The following is a 22,018-nucleotide window of genomic DNA, read 5'->3' as shown; positions in this document are numbered from 1 at the left end:
GCTAACGAATGGTAGTGTGGCCGAGCGGTCTAAGGCGCTGGATTTAAGCTCCAGTCTCTTTGGAGGCGTGGGTTCAAATCCCACCGCTGCCATTATGTTTTAAAGTACAGGGAACTAATTGTAGTGTTTTGTTTTAGGTGTTCATCAAGCAGCCATGCAAACACAATACACCCACGACACACCTGATGGTGAACATCTAGCAGTCAACAACATTCATCCTCTTTCATTTTACAAATCTCACCTCTGCCTTTATGATTAAACCAGCAGTGAAAGTTACGAATTTGTTTTTGTTTGTTTAAAATGCACAATGCATGCATTCTGTAAAGTTCATGCTCTGTCATGTCACACACACACTTTTTTCATTTGGCCATGCATTGCTGCTGTTGCCCTGACCATGGATTCTTTCAGGCATCCAGCACTAGACTGATTCCTCACCAGTGCCATGCTGTCTGTGGGAAAAACTGTGACAATTGCTCAGAAGAAATAGTTAATTTTTCTAAACATCATGTAGTTACAGTACCACTCACTTCCACAGCCCATCTCAATCTGATCTCTATTCAACCAAAAGAAATAACCACTTTTGGGTCTAAATGCCCTTGGTATTCCACAACATGGAAAACTTCCTAGTTTGTGCCTTGGTTGTATAGTGGTGAGCATAGCTGCCTTCCAGTTAGTTGACCCAGGTTGGACTCCCAACCAATGCAGTCCTTTTTTTTGTCCTGCTTTTGTGTTGTGCAACTTTTTAAGCCAAATTTTGGCTAAGGTCATGTCTTCATCTCAAGTGTTCAATAACAAATCAGAATCGGAAATGAGCTAACGAATGGTAGTGTGGCCGAGCGGTCTAAGGCGCTGGATTAAGGCTCCAGTCTCTTCGGAGGCGTGGGTTCAAATCCCACCGCTGCCATTATGTTTTAAAGTACAGGGAACTAATTGTAGTGTTTAGTTTTAGGTGTTCATCAAGCAGCCATGCAAACAAAATACACCTATGACACACCTAATGGTGAACATCTAGCAGTCAATAATATTCATCCTCTGTCTTTTTACAAATCTCACCTCTGCCTATATGATTAAACCAGCAGTGAAAGTTAAGGACTTTTTTTTTTTGTTTAAAATGCACAATGCATGCATTCTGTAAAGTTCATGCTCTGTCATGTCACACACACCTTTTTATCTGGCCATGCATTGCTGCTGTTGCCCTGACCATGGATTCTTTCAGGAATCCAGCATTAGATTGATTGCTCACCCGGGCCATGCTCTCTGTGGGAAAATCTGTGACAATTGCCCAGAGGAATTAAATAATGCTTCTTAACATCATGTAGTTACACCACCACTCACTTCCACAGCCCATCTCAATCTGATCTGTATTCAACCAAAAGCAAATACAACTTTTTGGTCTAAATGCACTTTGGTATTCCACAACATGGAAAACTTCCTAGTTTGTGCCTTGGTTGAAGATTCACACCCCTCAACCACCCCACTCCAGAAACACAGACCACCATCACTCCTCACCCCCCCCCATCCTCCTCTGTCACCCACCCCTTCCCAGAGACAATGAACCCTGTCACACCTCTCTCCCCCCCACCCTCCTCCCTCACCCTCCCCTGCCCAGAGTCAACGACTCCAATCACAACCCCCCCCCCACCCCCCCTGAAACTCAGAATACACGTTGAAGATGTGCGTTGGCTGTTCCAGAAACAGAAGACCAGGAAAGCCGCAGGTCCAGACAGTGTCTCCCCCTCTTGTCTCAAAGCCTGTGCTGAACAGCTGGCTCCCATCTTCCCCCACATCTTCAACAGATCCCTGGAGCTGTGTGAAGTTCCCACCTGCTTCAAACGCTCCACCATTATTCCGGTCCCCAAGAAACCCACCATCACTGTTCCAAATGACTACAGACCTGTCGTCTTGACGTCTGTGGTCATGAAATCCTTTGAACGCCTGGTTTAGCCCATCTAAAGGACATCACAGAACACCAACTGGACCCCCTGCAGTTTGCCTACCGGGCAAACAGGTCGGTGGATGATGTAGTGAATATGGGGCTGCATTACATCCTGCAACATCTCGACCGCCCGGGAACCTATGCCAGGATTCTGTTTGTGGACTTCAGCTCGGCATTCAACACCATTGTGCCTGAACTCCTCACCTCCAAACTCTCCCAGCTCAGCGTGTCACCTGGTACCTGCAAGTGGATCACCAGCTTCCTGACAGACAGGAAGCAGCAAGTGAGGCTGAGGGAGATCACTTCTGGAACACGGTCCCTCAGTACTGGTGCCCCTCACGGATGTGTCCTCTCCCCAATTCTCTTCTCCCTGTACACCAACGACTGCCCTCCAGGAACTCAACTGTGAAACTCCTGAAGTTTGCAGACGACACCACTGTCATTGGACTCATCCAGGATGGTGATGAGTCTGCATACCGACAGGAAGTTGAGCGTCTGGTACTCTGGTGCAGTCAACACAACCTGGTGCTGAACACGCTTAAGACTGTGGAGATGACGGTGGACTTCAGGAGACATCCCTCAACATTGCTCCCCCTCACTATATCAGACAGGCTGGTGTCTATTGTGGAGACCTTCACATTCCTAGGCACCACCATTTCCCAGGACCTGAGGTGGGAGACCAACATCTCCTCCATCCTCAAAAAGACCCAGCAGAGGATGTACTCCTGAGGCAACTGGGGAAGTACAGTCTTCCACAGGAGCTGCTGATCCAGTTCTACACTGCGGTCATTGAGTCTGTCCTGTGCTCCTCCATCACTGTCTGGTATGGAGCAGCCACTAAACCGGACAGGATCAGACTGCAGCGGACTGTACGGTCAGCAGAAAGGATCACCGGTGCCCCCTTGCCCTCCATCCAGGACCTGTACCTCTCAAGATCCAGGAAAAGGGCAGGGAAAATCATCTCAGACCCCTCACACCCTGGTCACAGGCTCTTTGACCTGCTGCTCGCTGGCAGACGTTATAGAAGCCTGCAGACCAGGACCAGCCGACACAAGAACAGTTTCTTCCCCCTCGCCATCTCCCTGCTAAACAGCTGATACTGTAAATCTCATCCATCATTACACACTGCACTTTATGTTCACTTGTATATAAGATTTCGTTTGTTTTTTGCCTATTTATTCATAAATAGTAGATATAGTTATAGTTATTTATAAATCACAAACAATCCACAACTTGGACAATAACACAACACCCTTACACATTGTTGTTGTTGTTGTTGTTGTTGTTGTTGTTTTTTATCTTTTTTTCCTACATTGTACTTGAGAGACACCATCTACCGGAATCAATTTCCTTGTATGTGCTTGCACTTACTTGGCCAATAAATACGATTCTGTTTCTGATTCTGAATAGTGTTGAGCATAGCTGCCTTCCAAGCAAGATACCCAGGTTCGACTCCCAGCCAATGCAGTCCTCTTTTTTTAAGCCAAATTTTGGATAAGGTCATGTCTTCATCTCAAGTGTTCTTTAACACATCAGGATCTAAAATGAGCCGAGTGGGCTAAGGCGCTGGATTTAGGCTCCAGTCTCTTCGGAGGCGTCGGTTCAAATCCCACCGCTGCCATTATGTTTTAAAGTACAGGGAACTAATTGTAGTGCTTAGTTTTAGGTGTTCATCAAGCAGCCATTAAAACACAATACACCCACGACACACCTGATGGTGAACATCTAGCAGTCAATAACATTCATCCTCTGTCCTTTTACCCACGCACTCTTTCACCTGGCCATAAATTGTTCTCAAAATCCTGAGTATAGCTTCTAACTACACATCAAACATTAGTTTGACCCCTTATCAGTGCCATGCTCCCTTTAAGAAAAACTACGACATCCTGCAAGCTGTGTGCATTGGTGGTATAGTGGTGAGCATAGCTGCTTCCCAAGCAGTTGACCGGGTTCGATTCCCGGCCAATGCAATGGACCTTTTACAACAACACGCAAACTATTGATCTTTGTACGATGCTTTTGGTTGTCCCCTGTCACTGTATGTTCTGTGAAGCATTACTAGTTTCCCCAAAATAGTCATGGTAAAGATGTTGCATTTAATAAATCTCACAGAAGGTAGCTTGTCTGAAAGGTCTGTGCTACTAGTGTAAATGTCCAGTCTGTTGTACAAATGTGGGTTCAAATCCCACAACTGCCTATGTGATTAAAAATGCAGTAAAGGTCATGAATTAGTTTTTGTTTGTTTAAAATGAACAATGCATGCATTCGGTAAAGTTCATACCCTGTCATGTCGCACACACTTTTGTATCTGGCCATGCATTGCTGCTGGATGCATGGATTCTTTCAGGCATCCAGCACTAGATCGATTCCTCACCAGTGCCATGCTGTCTGTGGGTAAAACTGTGACAATTGCTCAGAAGAATTAGTTAATGCTTCTAAACATTATGTAGTTACATCACCAATCACTTCCACAGCCCATCTCAATCTGATCTGTATTCAACCAAAAGCAATAACCACTTTTGGGTCTAAATGCCCTTGGTATTCCACAACATGGAAAACTTCTTAGTTTGTGCCTTGGTTGTATAGTGGTGAACATAACTGCCTTCCAATTAGTTTACCCGGGTTCGACTCCCAGCCAACGCAGTCCTTTTTTTTGTCCTGCTTTTGTGTTGTGAAATTTTAAGCCACATTTTGGCTAAGGTCATGTTTTCATCTCAATTGTTCTATAACACATCAGGATCTAAAATAAGCTAACGAATGGTAGTGTGGCCGAGCGGTCTAAGGCGCTGGATTTAAGCTCCAGTCTCTTTGGAGGCGTGGGTTCAAATCCCACCGCTGCCATTATGATGAAAACTGCAAGGAACTAATTGTAGTGCTTAGTTTTAGGTGTTCATCAAGCAGCCATGAAAACACAATACACCCAGGACACAAGTGATGGTGAACATCTAGCAGTCAACAACATTCATCCTCTTTCATTTTACAAATCTCACCTCTGCCTTTATGATTAAACCAGCAGTGAAAGTTACGAATTTGTTTTTGTTTGTTTAAAATGCACAATGCATGCATTCTGTAAAGTTCATGCTCTGTCATGTCACACACACACTTTTTTCATTTGGCCATGCATTGCTGCTGTTGCCCTGACCATGGATTCTTTCAGGCATCCAGCACTAGACTGATTCCTCACCAGAGCCATGCTGTCTGTGGGAAAAACTGTGACAATTGCTCAGAAGAATTAGTTAATTTTTCTAAACATCATGTAGTTACAGTACCACTCACTTCCACAGCCCATCTCAATCTGATCTCTATTCAACCAAAAGAAATAACCACTTTTGGGTCTAAATGCCCTTGGTATTCCACAACATGGAAAACTTCCTAGTTTGTGCCTTTGTTGTATAGTGGTGAGCATAGCTGCCTTCAGGTTAGTTGACCCGGTTGGACTCCCAGCCAACGCAGTCCTCTTTTTTCATCCTGCTTTTGTGTTGTGCAACTTTTTAAGCCAAATTTTGGCTAAGGTCATGTTTTCATCTCAAGTGTTCTATAACACATCAGGATCTAAAATAACCTAATGAGTGGTAGTGTGGCCGAGCGGTCTAAGGCGCTGGATTTAGCTCCAGTCTCTTCGGAGGCGTGGGTTCAAATCCCACCGCTGCCATTATGATGAAAACTACAAGGAACTAATTGTAGTGTTTTGTTTTAGGTGTTCATCAAGCAGCCATGCAAACACAATACACCCACGACACCACCTGATGGTGAACATCTAGCAGTCAATAACATTCATCCTCTGTCCTTTTACCCACGCACTCTTCACCTGGCCATAAATTGTTCTCAAAATCCTGAGTATAGCTTCTAACTACACATCAAACATTAGTTTGACTCCTTATCAGTGCCATGCTCCCTTTAAGAAAATCTACGACAACCTGCAAGCTGTGTGCATTGGTGGTATAGTGGTGAGCATAGCTGCTTCCCAAGCAGTTGACCCGGGTTCGATTCCCGGCCAATGCAATGGACCTTTTACAACAACACGCAAACCATTGATCTTTGTACGATGCTTTTGGTTGTCTCCTGTCACTGTATGTTCTGTGAAGCATTACTAGTTTCCTCAAAATAGTCATGGTAAAGATGTTGCATTTAATATATCTCACAGAAGGTAGCTTGTCTGAAAGGTCTGTGCTACTAGTGTAAATGTCCAGTCTGTTTTACAAATGTGGGTTCAAATCCCACAACTGCCTATGTGATTAAAAATGCAGTAAAGGTCATGAATTAGTTTTTGTTTGTTTAAATGAACAATGCATGCATTCTGTAAAGTTCATACCCTGTCATGTCGCACACACTTTTGTATCTGGCCATGCATTGCTGCTGGATGCATGGATTCTTTCAGGCATCCAGCACTAGATCGATTCCTCACCAGTGCCATGCTGTCTGTGGGTAAAACTGTGACAATTGCTCAGAAGAATTAGTTAATGCTTCTAAACATTATTGTAGTTACATCACCACTCACTTCCACAGCCCATCTCAATCTGATCTGTATTCAACCAAAAGCAATAACCACTTTTGGGTCTAAATGCCCTTGGTATTCCACAACATGGAAAACGTCTTAGTTTGTGCCTTGGTTGTATAGTGGTGAAGCATAACTGCCTTCCAATTAGTTTACCCGGGTTCGACTCCCAGCCAACGCAGTCCCTTTTTTTTGTCCTGCTGTTGTGTTGTGAAATTTTAAGCCACAGTTTGGCTAAGGTCATGTTTTCATCTCAATTGTTCTATACACATCAGGATCTAAAATAAGCTAACGAATGGTAGTGTGGCCGAGCGGTCTAAGGCGCTGGATTTAAGCTCCAGTCTCTTTGGAGCGTGGGTTCAAAATCCCACCGCTGCCATTATGTTTAAAGTACAGGGACCTAATTGTAGTGTTTTGTTTTAGGGTGTTCATCAAGGCAGCCATGCAAACACAATACACCCACGACACACCTGATGGTGAACATCTAGCAGTCAACAACATTCATCCCTCTTTCAGTTTACAAATCTCACCTCTGCCTTATGATTAAACCAGCAGTGAAAAGTTACGAATTTGGTTTTTTTTGTTTAAAATGCACAATGCAATGCATTCTGTAAAGTTCATGCTCTGTCATGTCACACACACCTTTTTATCTGGCATGCATTGCTGCTGTGCCCTGACCATGGATTCTTTCAGGAATCCAGCATTAGATTGATTGCTCACCCGGGCCATGCTCTCTGTGGGAAAATCTGTGACAATTGCCCAGAGGAATTAAATAATGCTTCTTAACACATGTAGTTACACCACCACTCACTTCCACAGCCCATCTCAATCTGATCTGTATTCAACCAAAAGCAAATACAACTTTTGGTCTAAATGCACTTTGGTATTCCACAAACATGGAAAACTTCCTAGTTTGTGCCTTGGTTGAGATTCACACCCCTCAACCCACCCCACTCCAGAAACACAGACCACCATCACTCCTCACCCCCCCCATCCTCCTCCCTCCCCCCCCCCTTCCCAGAGACAATGAACCCTGTCACACCTCTCTCCCCCCCTCCCCCCCCCCCCCCCCCCCCCCCCCCTCCCCTGCCCAGAGTCAACGACTCCAATCACAACCCCCCCACCCCCCCTGAAACTCAGAATACACGTTGAAGATGTGCGTTGGCTGTTCCAGAAAACAGAAGACCAGGAAAGCCGCAGGTCCAGGACAGTGTCTCCCCCTCTTGTCTCAAAGCCTGTGCTGAACAGCTGGCTCCCCATCTTCCCCCACATCTTCAACAGATCCCTGGAGCTGTGTGGAAGTTCCCACCTGCTTCAAACGCTCCACCATTATTCCGGTCCCCAAGAAACCCACCATCACTGTTCCAAATGACTACAGACCTGTCGTCTTGACGCTGTGGTCATGAATCCCTTTGAACGCCTGGTTTTAGCCCATCTAAAGGACATCACAGAACACCCAACTGGACCCCCTGCAGTTTGCCTACCGGGCAAACAGGTCGGTGGATGATGTAGTGAATATGGGGCCATGCATTACATCCTGCAAACATCTCGACCCGCCCGGGAACCTATGCCAGGATTCTGTTTGTGGACTTCAGCTCGGCATTCAACACCATTGTGCCTGAACTCCTCACCTCCAAACTCTCCCAGCTCAGCGTGTCACCTGGTACCTGCAAGTGGATCACCAGCTTCCTGACAGACAGGAAGCAGCAAGTGAGGGCTGAGGGAGATCACTTCTGGAACACGGTCCCTCAGTACTGGTTGCCCCTCACGGATGTGTCCTCTCCCCACTTCTCTTCTCCCTGTACACCAACGACTGCCCTCCAGGAACTCAACTGTGAACTCCTGAAGTTGCAGACGACACCACTGTCATTGGACTCATCCAGGATGGTGATGAGTCTGCATACCGACAGAAGTTGAGCGTCTGGTACTCTGGTGGCAGTCAACACAACCTGGTGCTGAACACGCTTTAAGACTGTGGAGATGACGGTGGACTTCAGGAGACATCCCTCAACATTGCTCCCCCCTCACTATATCAGACAGGCTGGTGTCTATTGTGGAGACCTTCACATTCCTAGGCACCACCATTTCCCAGGACCTGAGGTTGGGAGACCAACATCTCCTCCATCCTCAAAAAGACCCAGCAGAGGATTGTACTCCTGAGGCAACTGGGGAAGTACAGTCTTCCACAGGAGCTGCTGATCCAGTTCTACACTGCGGTCATTGAGTCTGTCCTGTGCTCCTCCATCACTGTCTGGTATGGAGCAGCCACTAAACCGGACAGGATCAGGACTGCAGCGGACTGTACGGTCAGCAGAAAGGATCACCGGGTGCCCCCTTGCCCTCCATCCAGGGACCTGTACCTCTCAAGATCCAGGAAAAGGGCAGGGAAAATCATCTCAGACCCCTCACACCCTGGTCACAGGCTCTTTGACCTGCTGCTCGCTGGCAGACGTTATAGAAGCCTGCAGACCAGGACCAGCCGACACAAGAACAGTTTTCTTCTTCCTCTCCCCTCGCCCATCTCCCTGCTAAACAGCTGATACTGTAAATCTCATCCATCATTACACACTGCACTTTATGTTCCCTTGTATATAAGATTTTCGTTTGTTTTTTGGCCTATTTATTCATAAATAGTAGATATAGTTATAGTTATTTATAAATCACAAACAATCCACAACTTGGACAATAACACAACACCCTTACACATTGTTGTTGTTGTTGTTTGTTTGTTGTTGTATTTTTATCTTTTTTTCCTACATTGTACTTGAGAGACACCAATCTACCGGAATCAATTCCTTGTATGTGCTTGCACTTACTTGGCCAATAATACGATTCTGTTTCTGATTCTGAATAGTGTTGAGCATAGCTGCCTTCCAAGCAAGATTACCCAGGTTCGACTCCCAGCCATGCAGTCCTCTTTTTTAAGCCAAATTTTGGATAAGGTCATGTCTTCATCTCAAGTGTTCTTTAACACATCAGGATCTAAAATAGAGCCGAGTGGGCTAAGGCGCTGGATTTAGGCTCCAGTCTCTTCGGAGGCGTGCGGTTCAAATCCCACCACTGCCATTATGATTTAAAGTACAGGAACTAATTGTAGTGCTTAGTTTTAGGTGTTCATCAAGCAGCCATGAAAACACAATACAACCCACGACACACCTGATGGTGAACATCTAGCAGTCAATAACATTCCATCCTCTGTCCTTTTACCCACGCACTCTTTCACCTGGCCATAAATTGTTCTCAAAATCCTGAGTATAGCTTCTAACTACACATCAAACATTAGTTTGACCCTTATCAGTGCCATGCTCCCTTTAAGAAAAACTACGACATCCTGCAAGCTGTGTGCATTGGTGGTATAGTGGTGAGCATGGCTGCTTCCCAAGCAGTTGACCCGGGTTCGATTCCCGGCCAATGCAATGGACCTTTTACAACAACACGCAAACTATTGATCTTTGTACGATGCTTTTGGTTGTCCCCTGTCACTGTATGTTCGTGAAGCATTACTAGTTTCCCCAAAATAGTCATGGTAAAGATGTTGCATTTAATAAATCTCACAGAAGGTAGCTTGTCTGAAAGGTCTGTGCTACTAGTGTAAATGTCCAGTCTGTTGTACATCACCAATCACTTCCACAGCCCATCTCAATCTGATCTGTATTCAACCAAAGCAATAACCACTTTTGGGTCTAAATGCCCTTGGTATTCCACAACATGGAAAACTTCTTAGTTTGTGCCTTGGTTGTATAGTGGTGAACATAACTGCCTTCCAATTAGTTTACCCGGGTTCGACTCCCAGCCAACGCAGTCCTTTTTTTGTCCTGCTTTTGTGTTGTGAAATTTTAAGCCACATTTTGGCTAAGGTCATGTTTTCATCTCAATTGTTCTATAACACATCAGGATCTAAAATAAGCTAACGAATGGTAGTGTGGCCGAGCGGTCTAAGGCGCTGGATTTAAGCTCCAGTCTCTTTGGAGGCGTGGGTTCAAATCCCACCGCTGCCATTATGATGAAAACTACAAGGAACTAATTGTAGTGCTTAGTTTTAGGTGTTCATCAAGCAGCCATGAAAACACAATACACCCAGGACACAAGTGATGGTGAACATCTAGCAGTCAACAACATTCATCCTCTTTCATTTTACAAATCTCACCTCTGCCTTTATGATTAAACCAGCAGTGAAAGTTACGAATTTGTTTTTGTTTGTTTAAAATGCACAATGCATGCATTCTGGTAAAGTTCATACTCTGTCATGGCACACACACACTTTTTTCATTTGGCCATGCATTGCTGCTGTTGCCCTGACCATGGATTCTTTCAGGCATCCAGCACTAGATCTGATTCCTCACCAGTGCCATGCTGTCTGTGGGAAAAACTGTGACAATTGCTCAGAAGAATTAGTTAATTGTTCTAAACATCATGTAGTTACAGTCTCCACTCACTTCCACAGCCCATCTCAATCTGATCTCTATTCAACCAAAAGAAATAACCACTTTTGGGTCTAAATGCCCTTGGTATTCCACAACATGGAAAACTTCCTAGTTTGTGCCTTTGTTGTATAGTGGTGAAGCATAAGCTGCCTTCAAGTTAGTTTACCCGGGTTGGACTCCCAGCCAACGCAGTCCTCTTTTTTCATCCTGCTTTTGTGTTGTGCAACTTTTAAGCCAAATTTTGGCTAAGGTCATGTTTTCATCTCAATTGTTCTATAACACATCAGGATCTAAAATAAGCTAACGATGGTAGTGTGGCCGAGCGGCTCTAAGGCGCTGGATTTAAGCTCCAGTCTCTTTGGAGGCGGGGGTTCAAATCCCACCGCTGCCATTATTAGTTTTAAACGTACAGGGAACTAATTGTAGTGTTTTGTTTTAGGTGTCCTCAAGCAGCCATGCAAAACACAATACACCCACGACACACATGATGGTGAACATCTAGCAGTCAACAACATTCATCCTCTTTCATTTTACAAATCTCACCTCGCCTTATGATTAAACCAGCAGTGAAAGTTACGAATTTGTTTTTTGTTTGTTTAAAATGCACAATGCATGCATTCTGTAAAGTTCATGCTCTGTCATGTCACACACACACTTTTTTTCATTTGGCATGCATTGCTGCTGTTGCCCCTGACCATGGATTCTTTCAGCATCCAGCACTAGACTGATTCCTCACCAGTGCCATGCTGTCTGTGGGAAAAACTGTGACAATTGCTCAGAAGAAATAGTTAATTTTTCTAAACATCAGTAGTTACAGTACCACTCACTTCCACAGCCCATCTCAATCTGATCTCGTATTCAACCAAAAGAAATAACCACTTTGGGTCTAAATGCACTTGGTATTCCACAACATGGAAAACTTCCTAGTTTGTGCCTTTGTTGTATAGTGGTGAGCATAGCTGCCTTCAGGTTAGTTTGACCCGGGTTTGGACTCCCAGCCAACGCAGTCCTCTTTTTCATCCTGCTTTGTGTTGTGCAACTTTTTAAGCCAAATTTTGGCTAAGGTCATGTTTTCATCTCAAGTGTTCTATAACACATCAGGATCTAAAAAACCTAATGAGTGGTAGTGTGGCCGAGCGGTCTAAGGCGCTGGATTTAGGCTCCAGTCTCCTTCGGAGGCGTGGGTTCAAATCCCACCGCTGCCATTATGATGAAAACTACAAGGAACTAATTGTAGCGTTTGTTTTAGGTGTTCATCAAGCAGCCATGCAAACACAATACACCCACGACACACCTGATGGTGAACATCTAGCAGTCAATAACATTCATCCTGTCCTTTTACCCACGCACTCATTCACCTGGCCATAAATTGTTCTCAAAATCCTGAGTATAGCTTCTAACTACACATCAAACATTAGTTTGACTCCTTATCAGTGCCATGCTCCCTTTAAGAAAAACTACGACATCCTGCAAGCTGTGTGCATTGGTGGTATAGTGGTGAGCATGCTGCTTCCCAAGCAGTTGACCGGGTTCGATTCCCGGCCAATGCAATGGACCTTTTACAACAACACGCAAACTATTGATCTTTGTACGATGCTTTTGGTTGTCCCTGTCACTGTATGTTCTGTGAAGCATTACTAGTTTCCCAAAATAGTCATGGTAAAGATGTTGCATTTAATAAATCTCACAGAAGGTAGCTTGTCTGAAAGGTCTGTGCTACTAGTGTAAATGTCCAGTCTGTTTTACAAATGTGGGTTCAAATCCCACAACTGCCTATGTGATTAAAAATGCAGTAAAGGTCATGAATTAGTTTTTGTTTGTTTAAAATTAACAATGCATGCATTCGGTAAAGTTCATACCCTGTCATGTCGCACACACTTTTGTATCTGGCCATGCATTGCTGCTGGATGCATGGATTCTTTCAGGCATCCAGCACTAGATCGATTCCTCACCAGTGCCATGCTGTCTGTGGGTAAAACTGTGACAATTGCTCAGAAGAATTAGTTAATGCTTCTAACATTATGTAGTTACATCACCAATCACTTCCACAGCCCATCTCAATCTGATCTGTATTCAACCAAAAGCAATAACCACTTTTGGGTCTAAATACCCTTGGTATTCCACAACATGGAAAACTTCTTAGTTTGTGCCTTGGTTGTATAGTGGTGAACATAACTGCCTTCCAATTAGTTTACCCGGTTCGACTCCCAAGCCAACGCAGTCCTTTTTTTTGTCCTGCTTTTGTGTGTGAAATTTTAAGCCACATTTTGGCTAAGGGTCATGTTTTCATCTCAATTGTTCATATACAATCAGATCTAAAATAAGCTAACGAATGGTAGTGTGGCCGAGCGGTCTAAGGCGCTGGATTTAAGCTCCAGTCTCTTTGGAGGCGTGGGTTCAAATCCCACCGCTGCCATTATGTTTTAAAGTACAGGGAACTAATTGTAGTGTTTAGGTGTTCATCAAGCAGCCATGCAAACAAAATACACCCACGACACACCTAATGGTGAACATCTAGCAGTCAAAATTCATCCTCTTCTTTTTACAAATCTCACCTCTGCCTTATGATTAAACCAGCAGTGAAAGTTACGAATTTTTTTTTTGTTTTAAAATGCACAATGCATGCATTCTGTAAAGTTCATGCCCTGTCATGTCACACACACTTTTGTATCTGGCCATGCATTGCTGCTGTTGCCCTGCCCATGGATTCTTTCAGGCATCCAGCACTAGATCGATTCCTCACCAGTGCCATGGTTTCTGTGGGTAAAACTGTGACAATTGCTCGGACGAATTAGTTAATTTCTAATCATCAATGTAGTTACATCACCACTCACTTCCACAGCCCATCTCAATCTGATCTGTATTCAACCAAAAGCAATAACCACTTTTGGGTCTAAATGCCCTTGGTATTCCACAACATGGAAAACTTCCTAGTTTGTTCCTTGGTTGTATAGTGGTGAGCATAGCTGCCTTCCAGTTAGTTGACCCAGGTTGGACTCCCAACCAATGCAGTCCTTTTTTTGTCCTGCTTTTGTGTTGTGCAACTTTTAAGCCAAATTTTGGCTAAGGTCATGTCTTCATCTCAAGTGTTCAATAACAAATCAGAATCGGAAATGAGCTAACGAATGGTAGTGTGGCCGAGCGGTCTAAGGCGCTGGATTAAGGCTCCAGTCTCTTCGGAGGCGTGGGTTCAAATCCCACACCGCTGCCATTATGTTTTAAAGTACAGGGAACTAATTGTAGTGTTTAGTTTTAGGTGTTCATCAAGCAGCCATGCAAACAAAATACACCTATGACCACACCTAATGGTGAACATCTAGCAGTCAATAATATTCATCCGTCTGTCTTTTTACAAATCTCACCTCTGCCTATATGATTAAACCAGCAGTGAAAGTTAAGGACTTTTTTTTTTTGTTTAAAATGCACAATGCATGCATTCTGTAAAGTTCATGCTCTGTCATGTCACACACACACTTTTTTATCTGGCCATGCATTGCTGCTGTTGCCCTGACCATGGATTCTTTCAGGAATCCAGCATTAGATTGATTGCTCACCCGGGCCATGCTCTCTGTGGGAAAATCTGTGACAATTGCCCAGAGGAATTAAATAATGCTTCTTAACATCATGTAGTTACACCACCACTCACTTCCACAGCCCATCTCAATCTGATCTGTATTCAACCAAAAGCAATAACCACTTTTGGGTCTAAATGCCCTTGGTATTCCACAACATGGAAAACTTCCTAGTTTGTGCCTTGGTTGAAGATTCACACCCCTCAACCACCCCACTCCAGAAACACAGACCACCATCACTCCTCACCCCCCCCATCCTCCTCCGTCACCCACCCCTTCCCAGAGACAATGAACCCTGTCACACCTCTCTCCCCCCCACCCTCCTCCCTCACCCTCCCCTGCCCAGAGTCAACGACTCCAATCACAACCCCCCCACCCCCCCTGAAACTCAGAATACACGTTGAAGATGTGCGTTGGCTGTTCCAGAAACAGAAGACCAGGAAAGCCGCAGGTCCAGACAGTGTCTCCCCCTCTTGTCTCAAAGCCTGTGCTGAACAGCTGGCTCCCATCTTCCCCCACATCTTCAACAGATCCCTGGAGCTGTGTGAAGTTCCCACCTGCTTCAAACGCTCCACCATTATTCCGGTCCCCAAGAAACCCACCATCACTGTTCCAAATGACTACAGACCTGTCGTCTTGACGTCTGTGGTCATGAAAATCCTTTGAACGCCTGGTTTTAGCCCATCTAAAGGACATCACAGAACACCCAACTGGACCCCCTGCAGTTTGCCTACCGGGCAAACAGGTCGGTGGATGATGTAGTGAATATGGGGCTGCATACATCCTGCAACATCTCGACCGCCCGGGAACCTATGCCAGGATTCTGTTTGTGGACTTCAGCTCGGCATTCAACACCATTGTGCCTGAACTCCTCACCTCCAAACTCTCCCAGCTCAGCGTGTCACCTGGTTACCTGCAAGTGGATTCACCAGCTTCCTGACAGACAGGAAGCAGCAAGTGAGGCTGAGGGAGATCACTTCTGGAACACGGTCCCTCAGTACTGGTGCCCCTCACGGATGTGTCCTCTCCCCACTTCTCTTCTCCCTGTACACCAACGACTGCCCTCCAGGAACTCAACTGTGAAACTCCTGAAGTTTGCAGACGACACCACTGTCATTGGACTCATCCAGGATGGTGATGAGTCTGCATACCGACAGGAAGTTGAGCGTCTGGTACTCTGGTGCAGTCAACACAACCTGGTGCTGAACACGCTTAAGACTGTGGAGATGACGGTGGACTTCAGGAGACATCCCTCAACATTGCTCCCCCCTCACTATATCAGACAGGCTGGTGTCTATTGTGGAGACCTTCACATTCCTAGGCACCACCATTTCCCAGGACCTGAAGTGGGAGACCAACATCTCCTCCATCCTCAAAAAGACCCAGCAGAGGATGTACTTCCTGAGGTAACTGGGGAAGTACAGTCTTCCACAGGAGCTGCTGATCCAGTTCTACACTGCGGTCATTGAATCTGTCCTGTGCTCCTCCATCACTGTCTGGTATGGAGCAGCCACTAAACCGGACAGGATCAGACTGCAGCGGACTGTACGGTCAGCAGAAAGGATCACCGGTGCCCCCTTGCCCTCCATCCAGGACCTGTACCTCTCAAGATCCAGGAAAAGGGCAGGGAAAATCATCTCAGACCCCTCACACCCTGGTCACAGGCTCTTTGACCTGCTGCTCGCTGGCAGACGTTATAGAAGCCTGCAGACCAGGACCAGCCGACACAAGAACAGTTTCTTCCCCGTCGCCATCTCCCTCCTAAACGGCTGATACTGTAAATCTCATCCATCATTACACACTGCACTTTATGTTCACTTGTATATAAGATTTCGTTTGTTTTTGCCTATTTATTCATAAATAGTAGATATAGTTATAGTTATTTATAAATCACAAACAATCCACAACTTGGACAATAACACAACACCCTTACACATTGTTGTTGTTGTTGTTTGTTGTTGTTGTTTTTTATCTTTTTTTTTCCTACATTGTACTTGAGAGACACCATCTACCGGAATCAATTTCCTTGTATGTGCTTGCACTTACTTGGCCAATAAATACGATTCTGTTTCTGATTCTGAATAGTGTTGAGCATAGCTGCCTTCCAAGCAAGATACCCAGGTTCGACTCCCAGCCAATGCAGTCCTCTTTTTTTAAGCCAAATTTTGGATAAGGTCATGTCTTCATCTCAAGTGTTCTTTAACACATCAGGATCTAAAATGAGCCGAGTGGGCTAAGGCGCTGGATTTAGGCTCCAGTCTCTTCGGAGGCGTCGGTTCAAATCCCCACCGCTGCCATTATGTTTTAAAGTACAGGGAACTAATTGTAGTGCTTAGTTTAGGTGTTCATCAAGCAGCCATTAAAACACAATACACCCACGACACACCTGATGGTGAACATCTAGCAGTCAATAACATTCATCCTCTGTCCATTTTACCCCACGCACTCTTCACCTGGCCATAAATTGTTCTCAAAATCCTGAGTATAGCTTCTAACTACACATCAAACATTAGTTTGACCCCTTATCAGTGCCATGCTCCCTTTAAGAAAATCTACGACAACCTGCAAGCTGTGTGCATTGGTGGTATAGTGGTGAGCATAGCTGCTTCCCAAGCAGTTGACCCGGGTTCGATTCCCGGCCAATGCAATGGACCTTTTACAACAACACGCCAACCTATTGATCTTTGTACGATGCTTTTGGTTGTTCTCCCTGTCACTGTATGTTCTGTGAAGCATTACTAGTTTCCCTCAAAATAGTCATGGTAAAGATGTTGCATTTAATAAATCTACAGAGGTAGCTTGTCTGAAAGGTCCTGTGCTACTAGTGTAAATGTCCAGTCTGTTGTACAAATGTGGGTTCAAATCCCACAACTGCCTATGTGATTAAAAATGCAGTAAGTAAAGGTCATGAATAGTTTTGTTTGTTTAAATGAACAATGCATGCATTCGGTAAAGTTCATACCCTGTCATGTCGCACACACTTTTGTATCTGGCCATGCATTGCTGCTGTTGCCCTGCCCATGGATTCTTTCAGGCATCCAGCACTTGATCGATTCCTCACCAGTGCCATGGTTCTGTGGGTTAAAACTGTGGACAATTGCTCGGACGAATTAGTTAATGCTTCCAATCATCATTGTAGCTTACATCACCACTCACTTCCACAGCCCATCTCAATCTGATCTGTATTCAACCAAAAGCAATAACCACTTTTGGGTCTAAATGCCCTTGGTATTCCACAACATGGAAAACTTCTTAGTTTGTGCCTTGGTTGTATAGTGGTGAACATAACTGCCTTCCAATTAGTTTACCCGGGTTCGACTCCCAGCCAACGCAGTCCTTTTTTTTGTCCTGCTTTTGTGTTGTGAAATTTTAAGCCACATTTTGGCTAAGGTCATGTTTTCATCTCAATTGTTCTATAACAAATCAATCTAAAATAAGCTAACGAATGGTAGTGTGGCCGAGCGGTCTAAGGCGCTGGATTTAAGCTCCAGTCTCTTGGAGGCGTGGGTTCAAATCCCACCGCTGCCATTATTTAAAGTACAGGAACTAATTGTAGTGTTTAGTTTTAGGTGTTCATCAAGCAGCCATGCAAACAAATACACCTATGACACACCTAATGGTGAACATCTAGCAGTCAATAATATTCATCCTCTTTTTTACAAATCTCACCTCTGCCTATATGATTAAACCAGCAGTGAAAGTTAAGGACTTTTTTTTTGTTTAAAATGCACAATGCATGCATTCTGTAAAGTTCATGCTCTGTCATGTCACACACACTTTTTTATCTGGCCATGCATTGCTGCTGTTGCCCTGACCATGGATTCTTTCAGGAATCCAGCATTAGATTGATTGCTCACCGGGCCATCCTCTGTGGGAAAATCTGTGACAATTGCCCAGAGGAATTAAATAATGCTTCTTAACATCATGTAGTTACACCACCACTCACTTCCACAGCCCATCTCAATCTGATCTGTATTCAACCAAAAGCAAATACAACTTTTGGTCTAAATGCATTTGGTATTCCACAACATGGAAAACTTCCTAGTTTGTGCCTTGTTTGAAGATTCACACCCCTCAACCACCCCACTCCAGAACACAGACCACCATCACTCCTCACCCCCCATCCTCCTCGTCACCCACCCCTTCCCAGAGACAATGAACCCTGTCACACCTCTCTCCCCCCCCCCCCCCCCTGGATCTCAGAATACACGTTGAAGATGTGCGTTGGCTGTTCCAGAAACAGAAGACCAGGAAAGCCGCAGGTCCAGACAGTGTCTCCCCCTCTTGTCTCAAAGCCTGTGCTGAACAGCTGGCTCCCATCTTCCCCCACATCTTCAACAGATCCCTGGAGCTGTGTGAAGTTCCCACCTGCTTCAAACGCTCCACCATTATTCCGGTCCCCAAGAAACCCACCATCACTGTTCCAAATGACTACAGACCTGTCGTCTTGACGTCTGTGGTCATGAAATCCTTTGAACGCCTGGTTTTAGCCCATCTAAAGGACATCACAGAACACCAACTGGACCCCCTGCAGTTTGCCTACCGGGCAAACAGGTCGGTGGATGATGTAGTGAATATGGGGCTGCATTACATCCTGCAACATCTCGACCGCCCGGGAACCTATGCCAGGATTCTGTTTGTGGACTTCAGCTCGGCATTCAACACCATTGTGCCTGAACTCCTCACCTCCAAACTCTCCCAGCTCAGCGTGTCACCTGGTACCTGCAAGTGGATCACCAGCTTCCTGACAGACAGGAAGCAGCAAGTGAGGCTGAGGGAGATCACTTCTGGAACACGGTCCCTCAGTACTGGTGCCCCTCAGATGTGTCCTCCCCCACTTCTCTTCTCCCTGTACACCAACGACTGCCCTCCAGGAACTCAACTGTGAAACTCCTGAAGTTTGCAGACGACACCACTGTCATTGGGCTCATCCAGGATGGTGATGAGTCTGCATACCGACAGGAAGTTGAGCGTCTGGTACTCTGGTGCAGTCAACACAACCTGGTGCTGAACACGCTTAAGACTGTGGAGATGACGGTGGACTTCAGGAGACATCCCTCAACATTGCTCCCCCTCACTATATCAGACAGGCTGGTGTCTATTGTGGAGACCTTCACATTCCTAGGCACCACCATTTCCCAGGACCTGAAGTGGGAGACCAACATCTCCTCCATCCTCAAAAAGACCCAGCAGAGGATGTACTTCCTGAGGTAACTGGGGAAGTACAGTCTTCCACAGGAGCTGCTGATCCAGTTCTACACTGCGGTCATTGAGTCTGTCCTGTGCTCCTCCATCACTGTCTGGTATGGAGCAGCCACTAAACCGGACAGGATCAGACTGCAGCGGACTGTACGGTCAGCAGAAAGGATCACCGGTGCCCCCTTGCCCTCCATCCAGGACCTGTACCTCTCAAGATCCAGGAAAAGGGCAGGGAAAATCATCTCAGACCCCTCACACCCTGGTCACAGGCTCTTTGACCTGCTGCTCGCTGGCAGACGTTATAGAAGCCTGCAGACCAGGACCAGCCGACACAAGAACAGTTTCTTCCCCCTCGCCATCTCCCTGCCTAAACAGGCTGATACTGTAAATCTCATCCATCATTACACACTGCACTTTATGTTCACTTGTATATAAGATTTCGTTTGTTTTTTTGCCTATTTATTCATAAATAGTAGATATAGTTATAGTTATTATAAATCACAAACAATCCACAACTTGGACAATAACACAACACCCTTACACATTGTTGTTGTTGTTGTTTGTTGTTGTTGTTGTTTTTTATCTTTTTTTCCTACATTGTACTTGAGAGACACCATCTACCGGAATCAATTTCCTTTGTATGTGCTTGCACTTACTTGGCCAATAATACGATTCTGTTTCTGATTCTGAATAGTGTTGAGCATAGCTGCCTTCCAAGCAAGATACCCAGGTTCGACTCCCAGCCAACTGCAGTCCTCTTTTTTTAAGCCAAATTTTGGATAAGGTCATGTCTTCATCTCAAGTGTTCTTTAACACATCAGGATCTAAAATGAGCGAGTGGGCTAAGGCGCTGGATTTAGGCTCCAGTCTCTTCGGAGGCGTCGGTTCAAATCCACCGCTGCCATTATGTTTTAAAGTACAGGGAACTAATTGTAGTGCTTAGTTTTAGGTGTTCATCAAGCAGCCATTAAAACACAATACACCCACGACACACCTGATGGTGAACATCTAGCAGTCAATAACATTCATCCTCTGTCCTTTTACCCACGCACTCTTTCACCTGGCCATAAATTGTTCTCAAAATCCTGAGTATAGCTTCTAACTACACATCAAACATTAGTTTGACTCCCTTATCAGTGCCATGCTCCCTTTAAGAAAACTACGACATCCTGCAAGCTGTGTGCATTGGTGGTATAGTGGTGAGCATGCTGCTTCCCAAGCAGTTGACCCGGGTTCGATTCCCGGCCAATGCAATGGACCTTTTACAACAACACGCAAACTATTGATCTTTGTACGATGCTTTTGGTTGTCTCCCTGTCACTGTATGTTCTGTGAAGCATTACTAGTTTCCCCAAAATAGTCATGGTAAAGATGTTGCATTTAATAAATCTCACAGAAGGTAGCTTGTCTGAAAGGTCTGTGCTACTAGTGTAAATGTCCAGTCTGTTGTACAAATGTGGGTTCAAATCCCACAACTGCCTATGTGATTAAAAATGCAGTAAAGGTCATGAATTAGTTTTTGTTTGTTTAAAATGAACAATGCATGCATTCGGTAAAGTTCATACCCTGTCATGTCGCACACACTTTTGTATCTGGCCATGCATTGCTGCTGGATGCATGGATTCTTTCAGGCATCCAGCACTAGATCGATTCCTCACCAGTGCCATGCTGTCTGTGGGTAAAACTGTGACAATTGCTCAGAAGAATTAGTTAATGCTTCTAAACATTATGTAGTTACATCACCAATCACTTCCACAAGCCCATCTCAATCTGATCTGTATTCAACCAAAAGCAATAACCACTTTTGGGTCTAATGCCCTTGGTATTCCACAACATGGAAAACTTCTTAGTTTGTGCCTTGGTTGTATAGTGGTGAACATAACTGCCTTCCAATTAGTTTACCCGGGTTCGACTCCCAGCCAACGCAGTCCTTTTTTTTGTCCTGCTTTTGTGTTGTGAAATTTTAAGCCACATTTTGGCTAAGGTCATGTTTTCATCTCAATTGTTCTATAACCACATCAGGATCTAAAATAAGCTAACGAATGGTAGTGTGGCCGAGCGGTCTAAGGCGCTGGATTTAAGCTCCAGTCTCTTTGGAGGCGTGGGTTCAAATCCCACCGCTGCCATTATGATGAAAACTACAAGGAACTAATTGTAGTGCTTAGTTTTAGGTGTTCATCAAGCAGCCATGAAAACACAATACACCCAGGACACAAGTGATGGTGAACATCTAGCAGTCAACAACATTCATCCTCTTTCATTTTACAAATCTCACCTCTGCCTTTATGATTAAACCAGCAGTGAAAGTTACGAATTTGTTTTTGTTTGTTTAAAATGCACAATGCATGCATTCTGTAAGTTCATGCTCTGTCATGTCACACACACACTTTTT

General features: G+C 45.0%; 16 non-coding genes across 16 annotated transcripts; all 16 read left to right on the top strand.

Moving 5' to 3' along the window:
* The first annotated feature begins 10 nt into the window (after positions 1-10).
* trnal-uaa (transfer RNA leucine (anticodon UAA)) lies at positions 11-92 on the top strand. The gene has a single exon. It is a non-coding gene; the product is annotated as a tRNA-Leu (tRNA).
* A 730-nt stretch (positions 93-822) lies between these two features.
* trnal-aag (transfer RNA leucine (anticodon AAG)) lies at positions 823-904 on the top strand. Its single transcript has one exon. It is a non-coding gene; the product is annotated as a tRNA-Leu (tRNA).
* Positions 905-3,835: 2,931 nt separating this feature from the next.
* trnag-ccc (transfer RNA glycine (anticodon CCC)) lies at positions 3,836-3,906 on the top strand. The gene has a single exon. It is a non-coding gene; the product is annotated as a tRNA-Gly (tRNA).
* A 789-nt stretch (positions 3,907-4,695) lies between these two features.
* On the top strand, positions 4,696-4,777 carry trnal-uaa (transfer RNA leucine (anticodon UAA)). The gene has a single exon. It is a non-coding gene; the product is annotated as a tRNA-Leu (tRNA).
* A 1,089-nt stretch (positions 4,778-5,866) lies between these two features.
* On the top strand, positions 5,867-5,938 carry trnag-ccc (transfer RNA glycine (anticodon CCC)). The gene has a single exon. It is a non-coding gene; the product is annotated as a tRNA-Gly (tRNA).
* Positions 5,939-6,728: 790 nt separating this feature from the next.
* Positions 6,729-6,810, top strand: trnal-uaa (transfer RNA leucine (anticodon UAA)). The gene has a single exon. It is a non-coding gene; the product is annotated as a tRNA-Leu (tRNA).
* A 2,965-nt stretch (positions 6,811-9,775) lies between these two features.
* trnag-ccc (transfer RNA glycine (anticodon CCC)) lies at positions 9,776-9,847 on the top strand. Its single transcript has one exon. It is a non-coding gene; the product is annotated as a tRNA-Gly (tRNA).
* A 500-nt stretch (positions 9,848-10,347) lies between these two features.
* Positions 10,348-10,429, top strand: trnal-uaa (transfer RNA leucine (anticodon UAA)). The gene has a single exon. It is a non-coding gene; the product is annotated as a tRNA-Leu (tRNA).
* A 734-nt stretch (positions 10,430-11,163) lies between these two features.
* Positions 11,164-11,246, top strand: trnal-uaa (transfer RNA leucine (anticodon UAA)). Its single transcript has one exon. It is a non-coding gene; the product is annotated as a tRNA-Leu (tRNA).
* A 731-nt stretch (positions 11,247-11,977) lies between these two features.
* On the top strand, positions 11,978-12,060 carry trnal-uag (transfer RNA leucine (anticodon UAG)). Its single transcript has one exon. It is a non-coding gene; the product is annotated as a tRNA-Leu (tRNA).
* Positions 12,061-12,335: 275 nt separating this feature from the next.
* On the top strand, positions 12,336-12,405 carry trnag-ccc (transfer RNA glycine (anticodon CCC)). The gene has a single exon. It is a non-coding gene; the product is annotated as a tRNA-Gly (tRNA).
* Positions 12,406-13,189: 784 nt separating this feature from the next.
* Positions 13,190-13,271, top strand: trnal-uaa (transfer RNA leucine (anticodon UAA)). The gene has a single exon. It is a non-coding gene; the product is annotated as a tRNA-Leu (tRNA).
* A 3,731-nt stretch (positions 13,272-17,002) lies between these two features.
* On the top strand, positions 17,003-17,074 carry trnag-ccc (transfer RNA glycine (anticodon CCC)). Its single transcript has one exon. It is a non-coding gene; the product is annotated as a tRNA-Gly (tRNA).
* An 800-nt stretch (positions 17,075-17,874) lies between these two features.
* On the top strand, positions 17,875-17,955 carry trnal-uaa (transfer RNA leucine (anticodon UAA)). The gene has a single exon. It is a non-coding gene; the product is annotated as a tRNA-Leu (tRNA).
* A 2,853-nt stretch (positions 17,956-20,808) lies between these two features.
* Positions 20,809-20,879, top strand: trnag-ccc (transfer RNA glycine (anticodon CCC)). The gene has a single exon. It is a non-coding gene; the product is annotated as a tRNA-Gly (tRNA).
* A 791-nt stretch (positions 20,880-21,670) lies between these two features.
* Positions 21,671-21,752, top strand: trnal-uaa (transfer RNA leucine (anticodon UAA)). Its single transcript has one exon. It is a non-coding gene; the product is annotated as a tRNA-Leu (tRNA).
* The last annotated feature ends 266 nt before the right edge of the window (positions 21,753-22,018 follow it).

The sequence above is a fragment of the Denticeps clupeoides genome, unplaced genomic scaffold (assembly GCF_900700375.1).
Source record: "Denticeps clupeoides unplaced genomic scaffold, fDenClu1.1, whole genome shotgun sequence".
Classification (NCBI taxonomy): Eukaryota; Metazoa; Chordata; class Actinopteri; order Clupeiformes; family Denticipitidae; genus Denticeps; species Denticeps clupeoides.
Note: the sequence above shows the minus strand (reverse complement) of the source record. Positions and strands in the feature narration are given on the sequence as shown.